Here is a 16,855-nt window from a genome sequence, read left to right as displayed (position 1 = left end):
GCAGCTCTTCTGGCTGCCTTTGTGCAGCATGCCTCCCGAGAGGCCTGCCTCATCCAGAGGAAGAGGCTGGACAGCCTTTCAGTGGTCTTTTAGACAGCTGGCTTTAGGGTAAAGATCTGCCCCGGTCCTGGCTTTAGCACTTAAGAATCATATCAAGAGGATGCTAAAGAACTGTCTCTTGCAGAGAGCTAGGGCTCCAAAATTGTTTGAGCATTTAGGTATAGTTATTTTCTTCTCTCTTTCACTGTTATGTCATTTACCAGGCCAGGTGCTCCAGATGGTGTTACTGTTTAGCAGAAAGATGCAATAAGATTAGAGGTCAGACTCTGCTTCTCGTTTGTGTTGGCCAAGTTGACAGAAAACATTAAATGTGCTCTGGAATGCAATGGCATTTAGTCCTGGGCACCAGTGCCTAGAGCACTCCAGACCCTGGCCCTTTGCCCATTCAGAGGGGAAGCTGTGCATCACCCTCCCAAGCCTTCCCATCAGTTTACGATCCCTTTTCTTCTCCCAGTCAAAAGAAAACAGTTATGTTCCTCACCAACTTTGCTCCCTCTACTTAGAGAGCTTATTAACTATCCAGGCATGAAATTCCTCTATAAATACAGATGCATGCTTTCCAAACAGGAGTTCTGCCGTGCCTCTTTCCCCAGAGTAAATAATAGGAAAGACGACCATTAAAGGCATGAGAAACTAAGCCAGTGCAACTGCACAACACTATGGAATATCCACATTCAAACACTTGTGGTCTGGTGGACAGCTATGATGTTCATCAGTATCAACTGCTCCCACAAGCATTAACCACCTCTGAACACTCTTTGTCACACCTCATCATCTGCTGGCACTCTGAACTGGGTGAGCCTGCAAGGCTTCAAGTTGCACTGCTCCCAGCTGTTTCAAAGCAGACTAACAAGGATAAATCTGTCTGCCCATATATACTGCTTGATGGCAACCCAAAAACCAGCCAGACAATAAAGCTAAAATCACCTGGTAGTATACCTAAGACAGCAAAGCAGTTTTTCAACTGGAATAAACTGATGCGTATAATTGAGTAAACAAGGTATCTGGTCAGTCTTAACTGGGTATCTGGACCTGTGAGTTTTCAAAGCAATTTTATAACTTGTGGATCACTACACAAAAGGATACAAACATGCATCTCTGCTTTTTGAAGTAAGGTTTCAAAGCAAATTCACTTAAATGTAAACAGAAGGAAGGGAAAGTGGGGAAACAATTCACTCTGCATTTTGTTATGACTTTCAACCTCAAGCAAGCATCATCAATGATGGGAAAAAATAATATTACAGATAAAAGGTATTCTGTCTCCTCACCAGACTGCATACAAAAATGTCAAGTCCCTGCTTTACCTGAGGAATGAACAAATTATGCCCTCTGCACCCAAACTGTAGCAAAATTGGTACTGGGATTCTTGAGAATTCCTGATACTTTGCCCAGAAAGCCACAAATTCATTGAAGTCTTTCACTATTATTTAGCTATTGGGCAATTTTGTTTCCTGGCTAAGATGCTGTCTGCTCAGAGAACAGCAATGTGAAAACAAATAAACAGCTGGCATTACAGAGAAGCTCTCCAAACACTGTGCATATGGAACTAGTATTTAAAAAATACCATTCAAATAATTATAAGCACTGCATCTGTGTCAGTTATGTATAGTTCTTTTTGTGGTAATTGCTCCTATTTTGCTTATTAACAAAAAATTTTGTTAACCTTCATTGGGTTTGATGAGCACTGTCACAATCAAATTAACAAGACAGTAGCGCTCCAAGTGGTTTAATTTAAAGTTTTGTGATGGCTTATATTTTTCTTTTTTCTTTAAAAAACACAATTGTGGACTTTTGTGATTTAGATTGAAGCTTTTAGCTTCTTAATTAAGAAAAGAAGTTGTATTTTAAAAGTACAAAAAACTAGTGTAGCTAAGAGCCCAAAAATGTTAAGCCTAATAAAATGCATTCACTTTCAATCTCAGGAATTTTGACTGTTGTCTACCTTTAAGGCCCAAATATTGATGATGATGATGACTTTGTTCTACCATAAATTTCATGTATTTGATCTTTGAATATCTTAATCTTTTTCCCTGAAATACTGTATGTAATTCACCAAAATGAGTAGAAATTCTGGATACAATGGATCTACCAGATTCATGCATGTTGTTCTAGTACTCAGCCGATGGGAACATAATTTCACCAGAAAGGGTAAAAGCTTTTTTAATTGGTGACGCTGTAATCCTCGCCTCCTGCTTATTTACCAAATCTGAAGTGGTTTTTGACCCTCCCCCCCTTCAAACAGTTTTAAAATCCATCTGAGAATGATGGAGATTCTCAGTGATGTTTTATGCTTACTACTTCCTGCTGTTCCCATCTGCCAGCTGGTAGTAAGTAACAAGAAGTGTCTTGGCCATTTGAGCCTCAATCAGCTCTTCAGTGCAGTTGCACAAATACAAATGGAAAAGTGCCCAAATTAGCAGCAATGCGGAACGAAGACAGCCCTTGAGACCTCTGTAAGGCCTAGCACTGGTGAGTGTCTGGCTGACAGGTGAGACATTATCCACAGATAAAACAGAGTGATAACGGTTTTCTTCTGTAGCTCCTCTTGTTCTCTTTCAGCAGAGAGTAACCTTTTCAGAAACAAACATTTAAATCTCCTGTAGGTTAAAACGTGATTAAAGCAGGCTCTAGTCTTTAGTGTGGCTCCTGCAGAACTGTTCAGGTCTTTGAACAGTTTTGGAATGTATTTGGGAGGGAACAGTGTAGCCTAAGAATTCCAATTTTTTTCATCAATGTCAGTTTACTCTCACTCCCAGGACTGTTAGAACAACAAAACAGTATCTTCCAGTTCAGTAGGAGCAGAGAGAGACCTGGATGAAGGTATATCAGAGACTGCACTGCCCACCCATCCCAGGGAAACTTGAGGAAGGAGTATTACAGCACTATATCTTTCCTTATTGCTAGGAAATGTATGCTAACTCAGCTGTTAAATCAGACTTCAACAAACAGAAGACTTAACATTCTCCACAAGGCTATCAACATGAAAAGACCAGAGAAAAACCTGTGATACATAACACATTCAGCACACTTTGCCAGCACGTGCAGGAAGAGTAACACGAGTAACACTTGAGTACAGCCTCAGGGGTCTCTGTTTTCTCCTTCCGCTTTCAATTTCCAGAGCAGTTATGAGAACGGCAAGGCTAGAAGAGCAAGCAGAGACTTCCATGCATTTCCTCTTGCTTTTTTTGTAAGCCAGTTTTCATATCAACATGAAAAATTTCAAAGCAGAAATATTTCTAAATCTAGCACATTCACCAGGAGCATAAACTATTAAGGCATCTTTGGTTAAAGAAACAAGTCTCAGGCAATCTGTTCAGTCAAACCAACACTATGTAAGAGATTGTCACAATAAATTATTAAAAGGGTTACAGAGAAGGCTTGAGGACAAGATAGAGCTAAAAGTCACTCTGCAAGAGAAATTAAACAAAACATGGATGCATCCACAAGAAAGGAACTCTGCATTAAGAATAAAAATCATGCTTAAAAAATTGGATTTTACTCAAACTACAGTGATTTAAAGGTCTTTTCCAACCAGAATGATTCTATGATTTATACATACTGTAACAGAGATGGATTTCAAACTGCATTAGGTTAGAAAGCCAGCTAACTTGGATCACTACTGCTGCTCTGGGGGCAATGAACATTTCTATAGATGAAAGCTAAGAGGACAGCTTGAGTACATCCGTAACTACCAACAGGTTGCTATACTTGGAAAAGAACGTGTACTTGAACTTCTTTGTTCAAGTATAATTTGTCTTCAAGCAGAGTAAGATATATATTGGTTTTCACACTCGGGATATAAATATATAGTACCCCCTATGCCTAACTCCCCAACATTTTGCAGCAAGAACCATGATTCTCATTATCAATGATGACTTTTATCTTCCATTTCAATGCTTCGAGGAGATGATGGAAAAAACCACGAACTTTTAAAGTTAAATAGAATGAATGTTAATATGAATAACACTGTTTACAGAGGGGAGATTTTTCTCTGCTTACTGTAAACATAAAGACCAGTGTTGAAGAGCTCAATACAGCATAGGTGGTTTGGTTTGGGTAAAAGATACTTTCAAATAGCAGGAACAAAGATGAGTACTGCTGAAAGGCCTTCACATTTACCTTGAGCAGTCTTCACGCCACACAGTTCTCTGAAATCAGAGTAGCCCTCTAATTTGAGCAAGCGCTGGCCCCTTACCCCTCGGCCATTCCACTTTAACAGGCAAAGGGCTTCTGAGCACACAAATTTGGGCTTGAGTTTTTGTTCCCATTTAAACCTTTAGCACGCCCCAGTGTTTCTGAAATGCAGCTTGTCTGAGAATGCAACCACTTGCGCCTAAGCAACACATTCCCCCTCTCCTCACGTTTGCTTATCCCCACCCCTCCACTGCTGAGGTGATGGCAGCAGAAGACACCCGAAGTCTGAAGGACACAGAGGGTGCTAGCACATCTGCAGGCAGCTGACTCTTACTCAGAAGACCTGGACTTTCTCTGGCTGTCACAGAACCTGGGGTCCTGCCTGACCCTGGGAAAGCCGTTCAGTTTTTCCTTGCCAGCAACCAGAGGATGACCCTGCTGCGAAAAGCTTCTTACCTTGTTCACGCACAGCTGGAAGTTCGCATTGGTAGGACACTGGATACACAGAAAAAAAATATTTTTAGCGATCATAAATTACCTGAGGGAAATCTGCTAGTGTAGCCAAGAAGACAGGCCTGTAACGAAGACCTACTTAGATGTGATAAGAAACTATTCATTGTTACTTTAGGTAGAAGGCTAACGATTCTTAGAATGAGCACCTGCTACGCATCATGATAAAAAGGAGGAGCTACAAGACACTTCAGGGCCCTTATGTACATACTTTTCAGAAAGGGAGGACACTAATTGCCTCCAGGAGCATCCTTATCTTCCTGAGGCATACAGCGAACAATTACCAACACCAAAATATTGAGAAACTAGGGGAAAGGTAATTTGGGCCAGGGTCCCCACGACCACCGATCCATGAGCCCCCTACCCAAATTATCCCACCTACTCAAAAGATAGAGGCGGAGAAAGGAACTGAGCAGGCTGCCTAGTTTGCATACTAGGCGAAGAAATAGGAACCAATTATTGTAATGGGGAGCGTACCACTTTGTAATCTTTGTAACATTTGTGTATAAATATGACAAGAGAACTAGCGTTAGGGGTGCCTGATTTGAGGAACTAGCCTCCTGACGCCCAGCGCTGCAATAAAAGGAAATGCTGCTTCTTCATGCTAAAGTGGTGTTAGGGAGTTTTCTTTTATTCCCGAATTTCGGTGACACTAGCATCAACGCAAAAAAAAAAAAAAAAATTAAGCCTAGAGTTTCCAACATGGAAACACAACTCAGTCCTGCTATGAACTGAGAACTTTCTGCCTAACTTACTGCATGCCACATGGAAAGCAAGAAACAAAGGAAAATTGGGCAAAAGAAAACAGTAAAATATTACTTCTCCCTTTCTGTATGGATTTCACTAAATTAAGTAGCTAGCCAGGGCAGATGAGTCAACAGTCAAAACATGTATAGCTGCTCCATCTCAAACACAGGTGCTTGATTGTTTGCAAGGCTGTCAGCCAGAAATTCTTTGTTTGAGGAACTGGGGTTTGACCCCAGCTGTTTTTCATAATGCAAAAGCAGCTCACTAATGTTATGTTTTAATTGTGCTCACTGTGCCCTCTGCCTCCTACTGCAGGCTGTCTCTGAAGTGCAAATTACACACGGGTAATGTAGAGTCTGGGATAGCTTCCAAATTCACCCATAAGGAAATGTAGTTACTCAACTCCAGCTGCACTGTGCAGAAAGTCCTTTCAGCTGCAAGAATATCAAGCGTTGATGAACCGCTCTCTATAAATAACAGAATGGACAAGAAATACAGGTAAGACACGTTACAGGAAATGTAATGCCGGAGACAGAATAAGGGTATCAAGCTACTTGATTTCTAGGAGGTGAAAGCCGCAGTCTTTCTCCTGGACAGGTTCTCCTCACTCCAGCACAAACTCCTGCGGTTTCTCTGTTGCTATGTTTAATCCACTGACAATGTCAATTACTTTAGCCCACACATATGCTTTCCTCTACCAAGGATACAAGCTCCCTCATCACCCAGAGAGCTTCTGAGTATAGAAACACCTTCTGCCTCTTTTACTGCTATCTATGCTTTTCTGTACATTTATTTTCCTGACATTTAAACACTTCATTATTCCTGGAAGGCTGTTTGGGGTGCAGCACAGGTGGGGGTGCTGATCTCCTGTCTCTGGTGACCATCAATAGGACACGAGGGAATGGGATGAAGCTGTGTCAGGAGAAGTTCAGGTTGGACATTGGGAAAAGGCTCTTCACCAAGAGGGCGGTCAGTCCCAGGAACAGGCTCTCCCAGGAAGTGGTCATGGCACCAAGCCTGACAAGAGTTCAAGGAGCATCTGCACAACACTCTTAGTCACACGGTTTAGTTTTAGGTAGTCGTGCAAGGAGCAGGGAGTTGGACTTGATGATCCTTATGGGTCCCTTCCAACTCGAGATACTCGATGATTCTATGACAGAGTACATGCACAAAAATGAAAGAACACTAAATCCTCCTTTCCTTTCTTTACCTCTCCTAAATGCCCTATTGTTACTACTACTTCCTTTTTTTTTTTTCTTTGTTACTTGCTGATACGAATCAGATTGACAGAACAGCCTGGTCGCTGTTAGGCTGCAGCACCAGAAAACAAGAAACTTCGAAGGTAAGTGCAAGAAGCTGATAATGAGATAATCTATACCAAGAGAAGGTTTTCTACCTGTGTCCTACTAGTAATATACAGGTCAGCAAACACAAGAGTTTATGTTTGTATTGGGTCTGGCTGAGATGGAGTTAATTCTCCCCACAGCAGCCCTCATGGTGCTGTGCTGTGTATTGGTAGCTAGCAAACTGTTGATAACTATAACACACCAGTGTTTTGGCTACTACTGAGTAGTGCCAGCACACATCAAGGCTGTCTTTCCAACATTTCTTTTTCCCCAGCAGCACGCTGGGGGTGGGCAAGATCTTGGGAGGGGACACAGCTAGGACAGCTGACCCAAACTGACCAAAGACATATTCCATACCATATGACGTCTGCTCAGCAATAAGAAACTGAGAATAGGGGGAGGAACAGGGCGGGGGCATTCGTTGTTTTTTTTTTACAATGTTTGTCTTCCGGAGTAAGGGGTACGCTTACTGAAGCCCTACTTCCCAGGAAGTGGCCGAACATCGCCTGCTGATGGGAAGTAGAGAATAATCTTTTGCTTTTTGCTTTGCTTCCGCGCGCGGCTTTTTTTTTTTGCTTTAGCTACATTAAACTGCCTTTATCTCGACCCACGAGTTTGGGGTTGTTTTTTTTTCCATCCTCCTTTCTCCCCTCCCTGCCTTACTGAAGAGGGGAGTGATAGAGCGGCTCTGGTGGGCACCTGGCCCCCAGCCAGGCTCAACCCACCACAATGTTCCTACAAGTAAGTTACAGAATATAAATGCAGTACTGTTATCCTTCAGGTAATCCAGTAAAAGGTCCTTGTAAACACCATCTTTTCCTTGAAACAATTCGGAGATTTTGAAGCTTGCTGCCAGATTGGAAAGCAGGTTTATAACAATTTAGTAATCTTCACTTCTGCCTCATGAAGACTCTCTCTCAGAACGGACAGCTCACACCCACCTTCCATCCCACCTTTCTAAGAGCTAGTACTGAAAACTATCCACCGTTTCTTTTTTTTTCAAAGCACAAAAAACAGCAAAAGGCTTGTATCAGAATTCTCTTCTTCCAACTTAAAAATCTATTGGAATAAGCACAGATATCAACTTATGAACAGACAAAGTAATGGCATCCTTCTTGTACTCTTCAAAATTGGGTTATACTTTTCCTTCAAGACTCACTAATAAGAGATGCAAAGTTCTAATGGCTGGGTTCTGATGATAGAAACACATAACTGACCAGTTATGCTACGACACCACTTTAGTGCTGTACAAACACATCAAAGCCAACCTCCTGCTTCACTGTCTTTACCAAATCACCTGCAAGGGAGTCAGGACTAGCACAACACTGAGAAAGCCTCCACATTTGCTTCAGTGAGGCCAGTGATGGACACCAGTATGAAAACATGGGATTGTTCAAGTCTTTTTTTCTTCCTTACCTATTTAAACTTAAGAGAAAGTCCACTTACAATGCCTGGCTCCCAGCATAAAGAACAGAAAAACTTAAATCTCAACCCATAAAATAATACCCTTTTCCATCCACTCTTCCAAAAATGCATGAACATCAGGAGTTCCAATTACCTCTGCAAGAGGTACAGGGGAGCAGCAGCTACCAAACCAACTTTAGAAGTCTCTAGAGGGAGTGAGCTCAACTATCACAACCGTTTGAGTAGTGGAGGAAGGGGATACACCATGCACTCCCTAGCACCAAGACCATTTCCCGAGGGAAGAGTCAGCTTCACCCTTGCTGTGGGACACATTAAGTAATGACAAAGGGAGGCATGGCAGCAGGACCAGTTGCTCAGGTGACAGTGTCCATTCAGAGACCCCAAGGGCTGACGTCAATATCCAAACATAGTCAGGAAGAGTATGATCCATAATCATTTGCCTATAGTTTAATTGAACTATTCTCCTCACTTCTTTATTAAAACATAGTACTTTCAGGTTGTAATGCCTAGTGAACCTGTTTTGCAGATGAAGCAGTACTGACCAAGGCAAATGAAACACCCCAAGGCCTCAACCATAGCTGGATCCCCTTGAAACATCCCAGAACTAACAACCCGCAGTAAGATACTGACTTAACATGTTTAAATGTGCGTTGCATTCTCTAGAAAGTAAATTAATTGTAGATAGACTACTGGAATAGAACTATTGTTTCCCCTAGTTCAGCCACTGATATAATTTATGGCTCTGGGTAAGATGATTCCACTCTGTGCAGATTTCTTCAGCCTTTCTCCATCCACCTGCTCGGAACAAAAGGTGACAAAGACAGGGCTGCAAAAAACATCCCTTGTGCACTTGCCAAGGGTTTAGTACAATAAGGCTTTTGTACTGGCCAAAGCCAGTATGTGATCGTTATAAGATACTACAAATAATCAACATTATCTTTGGTTGTTAACAGACCAATGACACACTGTAGAGATGAAGGATTCCATTTCCCCATACCACTTTTCTTCTGGAAATCTATCTGAACAAAACTTGAAGAGCATTTTTGCAAGCTAACTACAAAGTAATCAAAACTCAGAAATACTTGTGTCAAACTCTCTTGGTACAGTGGGCAGTCACTGTTTATCAAAATTCTAGTCTCCTGCAAAATGTATTTTGAAGTCTGTTCTATGACTTAGCTTGAACAAGGACTACATTCAGCAAATTCCAAGTGCATACTTTGTTGTCATTAGTTATGTTCCTGCCTCAGCAACTCCAAAAATGTAGTCACTACACTGGCCTTCAAAGCATTCTTGAACAATGGATGTTGACAATTCAAAAGAATATTCCATCAAGCACAGTAAGCAATCATACTCCCAAAGACAGAACCCAAAAACATTTTTTGCATCAAAGAAACTACCTCATCTACAATGGCTGAATCATCACCATTTTAGTTCTCTTTTTAGACAAAATTTGAAGTATGAGTTGGTGCTCAAAGTTACGATTCAGGCTTCACATGGAATTTGGAAACACCACTGCATAAGCCTTTGAATCGCTTCAGTTTGACAAAAACGTAGATAATATACTCATGCATGAAGAGGAAGAGGGGCTTGATGGGAGCATGGGATGATTTTCAAAAATTAAGATTAAGATTTAATATTTCTTTTTTCCCCAAATATTTCTAATTTGGGGGTTCTCAATTTATGTAACTTACAGTATTCTTGATTTTAAGAACTTGAGTACTCTGAAAAAATAGACTTAAAAAAAACCCCAAACAGCCAAATAACCTTCAAACCAGACACCTCAAATTTATAGTAGTTAAGCAGTCAGTGTTGACTTTGTTTTTAATTTGATAGGAGTTTTCTGCCCAAAAAGAATCTGGATTAACTTCAGTGAACTATGAGGTTCCTTTAACATGCATGAACTCCAGGAAGAGGATATCTTTCCTCACATTTCTGAAGTGTTGTGTGAATCTGATGCAGTAATAAATTACTGCTCATACTTTAGTATCATCATCTGCACTAAACAAAATGGGAAGACATACCACACGTTACAAGAAGTGATGATGCTCTGGATAAACTCACAGCACTTTGCACTGATCAACAATAAAAGTATTTTATACAAATTTTGGAAGCATCAAAATATTGCAACTGGTATTGTCATGATATGACAATGCCTGCTATGGAACAACTCAATTCCGGCAGCAAATCTGCCATCTGACAAAAGACACTGCACTGGCTTTAAATTACACAGCTAAGTATCTGTAACCAAGAATAGACAATATCTATCTGGTTTAGGCAACAGCTAAAAAAGATTTATGAACACAGAGCTTTAGAAGACTGTTGCATACAGTTTGCACAGAAATATCTGGGAACTTTCATACCTATATTTGTGTCCTGGCAAGTCCTGTAAGCAGAGAAGGTGATGGAAGACTATGAGTGGAGTCCGTAGATATAATATATTACAAACACCAGAGACAAAGACGAGTAGCACTAGCAACATCAAGCACGTGGGTCTCTTCCAAACAGATGGCAGACCACATATCATCAGTAATGAATGTATCACATGGAAATCGGGGGGCAGCAGACAACGTGGACACACACACACGACGGGACGACAATGGGACAACGACTGAGGGAAATGACACCTACTAAAACCTGAGGTACAAATAGATAGATATCTTGACATTAAGACATTCACAAGCCATCTTTGCAACACAGACTTTTCTTAAAATTCATATACTTTAGTGAATGAGGGTCAGCATCCTCACATTTTGAGAGGCTTTTTGCTACGCACAACAGAATTTTACATCACACTGTTGCCTTAGAGTACATGCTGATCAGTATTTAGACCTCCCAAACTTCCACTTTAGTTCACTGGCAGCATTTCCAAATAATACTCAAGTTGATTAGCAGAGCATTTTAAAATTAAATAAATGAGACGACTGGTGGATCTATTTTCAGGAGAGGAAGGTGCAGCAAATTAAGAGCAGCTCTTAATTAGCAGAGAGCTACCATAGCCTCTTTCTTGAATAAGAATCTTGAGAAAGCACAGGCAGGGCCTGGCTTGAAATATATACCACATATCTATTGATTTCAGCTTATATGAACAGAAGACAGTGCCATAAGGCTCATTTTAAGAAGGCAAAACTAAGGACAGAAGTTTTTACACAGACTAAACTCAAGTGGAGAAGATGAGGCAGCTGTATTCCACACCACCTCTTCAATCTTTAGCAAAGCTGACAGCAGGCTTTTGACCATAAATTCTGCTACAGTTACGCACTTATGAAGCGAGAAAAGAAGAAAAATGCCCTCACATTCTAAATCAGAAGCCTAATGCACAGATAAAGAAATGATGAAGAAGGTATGTTTCCGACAGGTCAGATTCTCACCTGCTGGACTAGTTTGAATCCAGAATAACTGTTGAAGTCAGAGTTCATTTGAATTTAAAGTAGGTCAGAAAGCAGCTACAGGATCCCTCGCAAACAGCAATACTACCATCTGCATCTTATCACAAACATGGTATCAACTGTTAACTTTGCTTCTTCTGAGGGAATTCACAAAAAACCTGAAATCACATCCCAGGTACTTTAATAATAACCATCATCAACAGCTTCCTCTTAAATACCACGCTAATTTCCAGCCACCTGCCAGAAAAGATTTCTCATAGTTTACAATTGGAAAAATGAAAACCTAGAGATAAAATTAATAGTTTTGTATGACTCGGAAAGTCAGTACCCTAAAACAGATCATGTACCCACTGTCCATCTATTTTTTACCCATTTCCTCATACTACCTCCTATGAAGAGTCCAGTGCCTAAATGGGACAAGTCTTTAAGTCAATCACAGCTTTCTATCATACGGCGTGATCCAACATGATCAGTTTTGCCATGTCTTCTCCACATTATTCCTGAGCCATATCTTTAAAGTCTTTCTACTCCTGGAAAGGATGTCTTGTTAACTTTGTGAGGTGGTATGAGGAAAGTGTTTGCTGCATGAGAACTAGTACCAGAGCTCAAATACTGTAGGGAACCTTTCTGTCAGTCCACAGGGCACATATAAAAGGCTCATGGTAAGTATGTAGATGAAAGCTTAGATACACTGGCTTTAACTTTCAAAAGTATGGATTGCTCCTTGTGCTCTGCTGTCTCCAGTCAGTAGGCTCTGTGCTGCAATTGGAGCTGCATGTTGATAGACCTGTCAACACCACATAAACTCCCCAAAAAGATCAGGGAAATAAGGAGAGCAAATTTTTTAGCACAAAATCAAGATACCAAGAACAAAACTAATCAAGGCAACAGGGCCACAACAAGAAGAAAAACCTTAGGTTTGTCTTCATACTAGTGGCTGGAGTCTTCTTCCAAGAAGAATTGGAATTGTTTGTTTAGGAGCGTGAATGCAACCTAGTTTGCAGTACATGGTCTCAATCATAAGATACACAGCAACTGTTAAAATGAATGCTTACACCCTGTTTAGGAAGCAGTACACTGACCAAGGAAGGGAAGAGGCATGCAGTTTGTCAAAAACAGTATTCCCTGCTTCTGCACCACCACATGAAACCAAAACTAACTGAAATGCTTACCAACAATGCTCCAACCTCCACCCCCCAAAACACACAACACTTTCTCTTAGCACACATGCAGTTCTACATTTATTCACCAACTTCAACAAAAAAATAGCAACTTCCACAATTAGCTGCTTTGGATATAACCCCAGACTGAGGCTACCTTTGGCCAGTTTCCTACTCTCATTTTGCTCTTAGATCTCCTGTTGCTAAAGTGAAATTATACTTCTCTCATGACTACATCTGGCTGCTATTTACATCACCAGGGATCTGGAGTGGTAAACGTGCCATGTTTTAGTGGCCTGACTAGCAAAGACAGTCTCACTGCAATGTCAGTACGTGGTACTGAGATCTCTCCTCATTATCAACTTTTGCTTCTTGCTCCCAAGTGTCAGCTATCAGGGAGTATCAGCTAAAAGAGAGGTTAGAGGGGTTTATTATTATTTATTCACCTATTGGAAGATACACATTTGAATACACATGACTCTTCCCTCAGCTTTGCTCTTCAAGCTAATTTTCTAGAAAAGTCAATAGTGCCAGAAACGTGATGAAATTACAGTTTCACATTATGAACCCCATTCAGAGCAGCACTCTATACAAAAGCCTACAGGCCATTCCTTCTCCAGAAAGCACAAAACTTCCCCTTTGTATCAACTGCCTGTGAGCACTTCCAAGTCCTTTCATCCGCCACCTGAGAGCAGCTGGCAGATAATCACTGCTCTGAGAGCTTGTGGCAGTACACAGACTTAGGGACCCTTCTGAAGCCCGAAGTAGTCTATTTGCAACTCAATGCGGCATTTGCCTAATTTGTAAATACACATCAGGAAAAACTACTTGTGTACCTAGCACACAGTTCTCCTGATCAAAGGTACAAAAACCAAAACAAAACAAAGAAAAAACCCCAAACCAAAACAATCCACACTGAACAGCCTTTTATTTTATACTTCATTGTCGTGCTATGCAGCAACTGTCCGCTTGCCCTTTGGTGTGAATTCAGCAACAATTTTCAGTAGCTGAAGCTCTCTTCCGGCCTTCCAGTGAAGAGGGAAAGCAGCATTAACTGTAAGTTTTCAAACCATGAAGCGTGTAGTATTGGGTAAACCAAAACTATTTACCTTAGCAGGACTCAATGCACATAGGGCAGCAATATCACAGTATCAAAGTGCCAAGAAAAAAGGAAATAGCTTAAGAGAGCGGCAAATTCTGAATGGCAGATAGTGTCCTGGTGATTCCCTTCAACTGTTGTTACTGCCTGGAATTTGATACTGTCCACAATTATCTTAACGTGAGTATTTCAGTACATGGCATTTCATGAAATCTAGCCATAAGCAGCCGCATGGAAGGAAAGAAGAAACTTTACACCTCAGCTACTTAACAGAAGCACACAATCCTGCCGTAGCTAAAGCCCCCTCCCAAAAGGGCAGACTTCCTCCTGATCGGCAAAGCCAACCCCAAACTTGAAAACCTGATCAACAAAAGGTCAAAAAGAATGTAGAAAGCTTTTCTGTACCCGTGAATGAATTTATTGTTTACTAGTTCTCTCAGTGTAAGGAGACTTCCATAGACTGAAATGGATTTCAAGGGCATGGATTTTCATGAGACATGACACAAATACCTTGAGATTTTGGGTTTGCCTCCAAAACACAAGACTACTAAGCTGCCATTCTTACAGTTGAAAAAGTAAATAAAGTATCTATTTACACACATATGCCACACACAGCGTCTCCCCTAAAACCTCAGTTACACATCCACATCAGCTTTGTACCTATGACAAGTTACAGGACTCAAAATTTGATGTTAAATTCCCATAATAACGAAGCATCTATCGGGGGGACGGGGAATCTAAGTGCAAGGATCATCCGAGTACCAGCTGCAGTGTCTGTGTGCTTAACTACTGACAATAAAGATTACAAGGGACAAATCAGCTTATAACATCCATATTTCTTCCCTCTCTCTGTGCAGACAGCTGGAACATCCCTGTGCTAAAAGCCTCTTTCAGATAAGATAGTAATTTGGTTCAGAACAAGGAGAAAATAATCAGTGTTCAGCAATGTATTTTCTGAAACATGCAGTCATATGCATGCACACACACAGAGCTCAGAGCTCTTCACTCAGAGCCCTCAAATCCCTCTTCAAATAGAGATGGGCTGCTAAACCCCAGCTCAGAAGTGCAGATCTGAGCTGATTTCAGCCTGGACATGAGATGGCATTGTAACATCAGATAACATATAGTTGGGCTTTGTGCTTCAGTCTACCTATAATTTTTTTAAAAACACTCTAATTTATTTACCTTTCTGGGTCACTTATTTTACTCTTCTACGGATTACTTCTTGAATCTCAGATACAGAACCCTCTACACCAGCCAATTAGATATTGCTGTAAGCCTAGTTGTACAGGAACAGGGAATAAAACTGCTATTTGATGCATATCTCATGTCTCAGACTTCAAAAAGGCTCTGAACTGAATACACACCTTATTAATACAGGAAAAAAATGAGGGAATTTTGTTCCCCGGAAAGAGAGAAAAGAGAGAGAAAAGAGTGTAAAGAAAAAAAATAAATCTAACTCTCGTGTAAGCAGCTTGTCTTTCAAGTTTAAAGTTGTCATAAATTTTACAGCTGAAGTATGCAATTTACAGAGAGGAAAATGGAAGATAAGTCATTCACCATCAGATAAAGTCACCAACACTGTCAGAGCAACTGGCAGATTAACTGAAGTCAAGGCATCCTGGATCCAACCCTGTACTTTGAATAATACACAGTTATAATCTGATTAACATTAATTATGCCTCTGCAAAACCAGCTTGTTTAGGAAAATAATATAGCAAATGCAGCCTCGCAGAAATAAATCAGTGTGTTATCAGTGAAGCTGCTTCACAGCTTCCAAACTATTCAGAGCACAGAGCTGATCCCCACACAAAAGCTGTTTCATTTTCACTGCCTGCCTCCTACCCTCTGCATTTTTAAAGCAACTAAAAAGCTTCTGACTTAGCAACTCCTTCATGCTGAATTTCAACTCAAGCTTGTGCCAGCATGAGAACACAAGTCAGTCACTAAGCATTCCTGCAACAATTCCACCCACAAACAAAATTAAAACATGTTGAAATATGAAGTTCATGGCAAGACAGCAGACATTTAATGCCAAATACTGCCTTAAAAATACTAAATACCATTTGCAATAGCACCATGCATATCCAAACATCAAACCAGCACACAGCAATGAGACTGAAGCCAATGCAGTCCTATAAAAGAAAATTAATTTGCTCAGAAGCAGGCCTCATTCAAGAAGAACAGAATGCTGGGAAGGGAGGGGATTTTGTCTGCATAGCATAAATATCAACAGAGGGAGAAAGTGAGTGACAATCTTAGCCATGCAAATGTTTTTGCACTTAGACATCAGCAGAATGCCTACTGAGTGTGCTGTTAATGAAATAAAAATAAAAAGCACATCCAAACCCAAGCCAAGTTCCCAATGGGAGAGTTGAGTTTTCCACTTTGGATTAGTTTTACTTTAGAAAAGAAGTCTCAACAAATATTTGGGGAATCCATCTCCTTTTCATAGAACCATAGAATTGTTTGAGTTGTAAGAGAACTTTAAAGATCATCTAGTCCAACCCCTCCTTCCATGGGCAGGGACATCTTTCACTAGACCAGGTTGCTCAAAGCCATAGGGATTGCTCTGGACTTAACAAATGTGGTTTGTTACAAAAGCCAAAGGACACTCAACAAGTTTATTCCATCACCCTTCACTCCTGACATCCAGGTAACACGAGGACACAAGAACAGCTCAGTCTGACCTCAACAGCCTACACTATGAAAGATCCTACACGTTGTATTTCACAGGAGCAGCACAATTAATCCTCCCTTGCTGGTTATTCTCTTCAGAAAAGCAAATGAAACATGTCACAAAAGCATTAGGTTTAGCTCCTGCAAATAAAAACAAAAACAGAGTCCCTGTCTCCCACTGTAGGTGGGAGGTTGTGTGTGCACACAACCTACAAACTTTACTCCCACTTCAGAACAAAACTTGGCATGTTAAAGAGCATGCCAAGATTCAGTGTCTCATCAGATGTGGTAGGGAGCGTTGCATTTTGG

At 40.8% G+C, this 16,855-nt stretch overlaps 1 protein-coding gene across 7 annotated transcripts in view; it reads right to left on the bottom strand.

Annotated features, from left to right (window-relative positions):
- Nucleotides 1-16,855, bottom strand: part of PITPNM3 (PITPNM family member 3) — a 117,473-nt gene that overhangs the window by 77,722 nt on the left and 22,896 nt on the right. The gene's annotated exons all lie outside the window — the stretch shown is intronic.

This window comes from Grus americana, chromosome 19 (assembly GCF_028858705.1).
Source record: "Grus americana isolate bGruAme1 chromosome 19, bGruAme1.mat, whole genome shotgun sequence".
Taxonomy (NCBI): domain Eukaryota; kingdom Metazoa; phylum Chordata; class Aves; order Gruiformes; family Gruidae; genus Grus; species Grus americana.
This window is presented reverse-complemented; position numbering and strand designations above follow the sequence as displayed.